Raw genomic sequence first — 6000 nt, forward strand, 5'->3', positions numbered from 1 at the left:
TTTACAGTGAACCATACTTTCCGATAATTCTGCCCGCATCTCGTGGTCGTGCGGTAGCGTTCTCGCTTCCCACGCACGGGTTCCCGGGTTCGATTCCCGGCGGGGTCAGGGATTTTCTCTGCCTCGTGATGGCTGGGTGTTGTGTGCTGTCCTTAGGTTAGTTAGGTTTAAGTAGTTCTAAGTTCTAGGGGACTGATGACCATAGACGTTAAGTCCCATAGTGCTCAGAGCCATTTGAACCATTTTGAACCGATAATTCTCCCAATAAACCGACGTCCACCATTCGCCTTCCATAGTACAATCCTTACATGCTTGTTCCATTTCATATCGCTTTGCAACGTTACGCCCATATATTTAAACGACATGACTGTCAAACCGGACATTACTAATACTATATCCGAACATAATGGGTTTGTTTTTTCTTCTCATCCGCATTAAATTACTTTATTCTACACTTAGAACTAGGTGCCATTCATCACACCAATCAGAAATTTGGTCTGTCGTCTTGTAACATCTTACAGTCACTCAACTTCGACACCGTACCGTACACTACAGCATCTTCAGCAAATAACAGTAGATTGCTGCCCATCCCGTCTGCCAAATCATTTATGTATATAACAAGCAACTGCGGTCCTACCACACTTCGCTGGGGCATTCCTGACGATTCCCTTGTTTCTGATGAACACTCGTCATCGATGGCAACGTACTGGGTTCTATTACGTTAGAAGTCTTCGAGCTACTCATACACTCCTGGAAACTGAAATAAGAACACCGTGAATTCATTGTCCCAGGAAGGGGAAACTTTATTGACACATTCCTGGGGTCAGATACATCACATGATCACACTGACAGAACCACAGGCACATAGACACAGGCAACAGAGCATGCACAATGTCGGCACTAGTACAGTGTATATCCACCTTTCGCAGCAATGCAGGCTGCTACTCTCCCATGGAGACGATCGTAGTCCTGTGGAACGGCTTGCCATGCCATTTCCACCTGGCGCCTCAGTTGGACCAGCGTTCGTGCTGGACGTGCAGACCGCGTGAGACGACGCTTCATCCAGTCCCAAACATGCTCAATGGGGGCCAGATCCGGAGATCTTGCTGGCCAGGGTAGTTGACTTACACCTTCTAGAGCACGTTGGGTGGCACGGGATACATGCGGACGTGCATTGTCCTGTTGGAACAGCAAGTTCCCTTGCCGGTCTAGGAATGGTAGAACGATGGGTTCGATGACGGTTTGGATGTACCGTGCACTATTCAGTGTCCCCTCGACGATCACCAGTGCTGTACGGCCAGTGTAGGAGATCGCTCCCCACACCATGATGCCGGGTGTTGGCCCTGTGTGCCTCAGTCGTATGCAATCCTGATTGTGGCGCTCACCTGCACGGCGCCAAACACGCATACGACCATCATTGGCACCAAGGCAGAAGCGACTCTCATCGCTGAAGACGACACGTCCCCATTCGTCCCTCCATTCACTCCTGTCGCGACACCGCTGGAGGCGGGCTGCACGATCTTGGGGCGTGAGCGGAAGACGGCCTAACGGTGTGCGGGACCGTAGCCCAGCTTCATGGGGACGGTTGCGAATGGTCCTCGCCGATACCCCAGGAGCAACAGTGTCCCTAATTTGCTGGGAAGTGGCGGTGCGGTCCCCTACGGCACTGTGTAGGATCCTACGGTCTTGGCGTGCATCCGTGCGTCGCTGCGGTCCGGTCCCAGGTCGACGGGCACGTGCACCTTCCGCCGACCACTGGCGACAACATCGATGTACTGTGGAGACCTCACGCCCCACGTGTTGAGCAATTCGGCGGTACGTCCACCCGGCCTCCCGCATGCCCACTATACGCCCTCGCTCAAAGTCCGTCAACTGCACATACGGTTCACGTCCACGCTGTCGCGGCATGCTACCAGTGTTAAAGACTGCGATGGAGCTCCGTATGCCACGGCAAACTGGCTGACACTGACGGCGGCGGTGCACAAATGCTGCGCAGCTAGCGCCATTCGACGGCCAACACCGCGGTTCCTGGTGTGTCCGCTGTGCCGTGCGTGTGATCATTACTTGTACAGCCCTCTCGCAGTGTCCGGAGCAAGTATGGTGGGTCTGACACACTGGTGTCAATGTGTTCTTTTTTCCATTTCCAGGAGTGTATATCTGGGAACATATTCCACATGTTCGTCCCTTCGTTGACAGTCTGCAATGGGCAAGGTGTCAAATGTATTCAAGAAATTCAAAAACAAAAAATCTGCCTGTTGCCCTTCATCCAGAGTAAGCAGTATATCATGTGAGAAAAGTGCAAACTGAGTTTCGCACTAGTGATGCTAGCTGAAATGGTGCTAATTCTACATCTACATCTACATCTACATGGATACTCTGCAAATCACATTTAAGTGCCTGGCAGAGGGTTTATCGAACCACATTCCCAATTCTCTATTATTCAAAACTCGTATAGCGTGCGGAAAGAATGAACACCTATATCTTTCCTTATGAGCTCTGATTTCCCTTATTTTATCGTGGTGATTGTTCCTCCCTATGTAGGTCGGTGTCAACAAAATATTTTCGCATTCGAAGGAGAAAGTTGGTGATTGGAATTTCGTGAGAAGGTTCCGTCGCAACGAAAAACGCCTATCTTTTAATGATTTCCATCCCAAATCCTGTATCATTTCTGTGACACTCTCTCCCATATTTCGCGATAGTACAAAACTCGCTACCTCTTTTTGAACTTTTTCGATGTACTCCGTCAGTCCTATCTGGTAAGCATAGGACACCTCGCAGCAGTATTCTAAAAGAGAACGGGCAAGCATAGTGTAGGCAGTCTCTTTAGTAGGTCTGTTACATTTTCTAAGTGTCCTGCCAATAAAACGCAGCCTTTGGTGTGCCTTTCTCACAACATTTTCTATGTGTTCTTTCCAATTTAAGTTGTTCGTAATTGTAATACCTAGTTATTTAGTAGAATTTACGGTTTTTAGATTAGACTGATTTATCGTGTAACCGAAGTTTAACGAGATCCTTTTAGCACTCATGTGGATGACCTCACACTTTTCGTCATTTAGGGTCAACTGCCACTTTTCGCACGATTCAAATATTTTTTATAAATCGTTTTGCAGTTTGTTTTGATCTTCTGACGACTTTATCAGTCGATAAACGACAGCGTCATCTGCAAACAATCGAAGACGGCTGCTCAGATTGTCTCCCAAATCATTTATATAGATAAGGAACAGCAAAGGGCCTATAACACTACCTTGGGGAACGCCTGAAATCACTTCTGTTTTACTCGATGACTTTCCGTCAATTACTACGAACTGTGACCTCTCTGACAGGAAATCGCAAATCCAGTCACATAACTGAGACGATATTCCACAAGCAGGCAATTTCACTATGAGCCGCTTGTGTGGTACAGTGTCAAAAGACTTCCGGAAATCCAAGAATACGGAATCTATCTCAAATCCCTTGTCAATAGCACTAAGCACTTCATGTGAATAAAGAGCTAGCTGTGTTTCACAGGAACGATGTTTTCTAAACCCATGTTGACTGTGTGTCAATAAACCGTTTCCTTTGAAGTAATTCATGATGATAGAACACAATATATGTTCTAAAATCCTGCTGCTGCAATTCGTCGAAATAAGGTTCTCGGTCTCAAGAAAATTTATTATATTCGTACTGAGAATTCCGAAGTATTCAGCAGCATTCCTGTGTTCGAACGCAATAACCACTCACAGATGGATGGTGCCAAGACGTAGCACTAGCTCTGGACAGTATATAAAGTGTGCCCAGTGTGCCAGTGGGGGAGGGAGGGGGGACGCCGGAAACGATGCAGTCATAGTCGTAATGCGGAAACAGAGCGATTTATGTTACGTCCACAAGGGCATCAACATTACTGGTTTTCGGGCCAAGGGTCGAAGTATTTCCCAAATGACTAAATTTGTAAACTGTTCGCGTACCGCTATGTTAAAGTTCACTGCGAATGTCAAAATAGCGCTACCCACAATCGACGCCAAGTCAACTGTGGTGCACCACAGGCTATAGATACGGTGAATAACGGCTGCAATAGACGTGCCCGGGCGAACAGATGTGCACTTGTTGAGAATCTGACCGTCCAGATGAACAAAAGGGCTACCAACAGTTCTCGTCAACGACAATTAAACGGACGATGCTGCGTATGACCCTCCACACTTGGCGCGTGGTTCATGCATCCATGCTGGTTGCTGTTCATCAGTGACGGAGGCTGAAATTAGCACGTCAGTACCGCAGTTGTGCGGCCACTGACTGGCAACAGGTGACCTTTTCACGTGACTCACATTTTATGCTGCATCAGAGAGATGGCCGTTGGCGTGTACAACGTGAAACATCTGAAAGTAAAGAGTGTGATTGCCTGATGAATGTTTTCGTGGCATTCCCTATGCGATCTTGTCATTCTGAGGAGCACAGTGAATCAACAGAAGAATGCGTCTACCCTTGTGGACTATGTCCACCCCTGCATGCAGTTTGTTTCTCCTTTGCACGATGGCATCTGCTAACAGAACAATGCAACACGTCATGTACATTGCGTTGTACGTGTATGGCACAGAGAACAGTAAGATGAGTTTATTGCACTCCCCTGGCAACCAATCGAGAATCTGTTGAACCACGTCGATTGTACTGTTCACGCTAGGGACTTTACAACGAGAAACCTAGCACAGCTGGCCACATTACTGGAGTCAGCATGGCTCCACATCCCCGTCCATATCTTCCAGAAACTCATTGGATCTCTTCCTGTCCGTCTTGCAGCGGTCCACTTTCCAAAGGTGATTATTCAGACTTTTGACAGGTGGTCGGGGTGACTGGACAGTGCAGGTGTTTACAAAAACAGAGTTGTTAAAGTCTTCTTTGCCGGCCGCTGTGGTCGAGCGGTTCTAGGCACTTCAGTCCGGAACCGCGCTGCTGTAACGGTCGCAGTTTCGAATTTAGCCTCGGGCATGAATATGTGTGATGTCCTTAGGTTAGTTAGGTTTAAGCAGTTCTAAGTATACGAGACCGATGGCCTCAGATATTAAGTCCCATAGTGCTTAGAGCCATTTGAACCACTTGAAAGTCTCCTTTACTCAATGCAGGCGTCTCGTCAATTGAACACATGAGACCTGGACTTAAGTACAGACATCGAAGAAATAACGGTGTTCGTGTAGTGTAACCATAAAAATTAAAATTTCTTGAAAGGCAGCGTGATGCACGCCATTGGTGCTGGGAGCCTACCGGTGTAAAGCTATTGGTTATAGGGGGAAGATTACGGGGGTGAGAGAAGGTAATTCCGGGAATAATGTCATTGCCTGAGGGACTTGATGCTGGCCTCAGAGATTCCGGGAAAATATGACGCTGATATCATGTGTTCCAAGGATGCTGATGCTGATGTCAGCGGAATTGTTACACGTTTTCCCCTTGCGCCCTTCTTACATCGTCAGCTAATACGACACACTAAACTTCAATATAGTTATCTCCTAAACATCATTTCAAACTAAAGCTTTGTTAAAGTAACAAATCAGAAATTAAATAACCATCGCCTGAAAACTATGTTTGTCAGTTTGTCACTTCTTAGGGGACTGTAATTCGTAAGAATGTAATACACCAGTACGTGCAGTAGCGGCTGTTGTGTAAGAACACAAGAGCACGTGAATATCCTAATTTTTGGCACCTTACTGGTTTATTGGGTATTTCTCTTTTAATGTTGTTACGCGTGATGTAGATGCAGTAATCTGAAATACACGGCACTAAATCTACCGCACTATGTTACATAGCTACACCCGTAGACACCGTGGAACGCGGCATCAGGGTTACCTCTCCACGTTTTAAGGAGCTTTTGCACATGCGCAACTGGCATGACGTAATTGCCTTAAGGCCTAATTTGACAAACAACGTGCGAGATCTTCGGCGTGCACATCTAGCCCCTACCATTCAACGAAAAGTTTACGGCAATGCTACCAGATCGTAGCATACTGCACCAACCTTTTATCCCCGTTCGCTTGA

This window comes from Schistocerca americana, chromosome 3 (assembly GCF_021461395.2).
Source record: "Schistocerca americana isolate TAMUIC-IGC-003095 chromosome 3, iqSchAmer2.1, whole genome shotgun sequence".
NCBI classification, from domain to species: domain Eukaryota; kingdom Metazoa; phylum Arthropoda; class Insecta; order Orthoptera; family Acrididae; genus Schistocerca; species Schistocerca americana.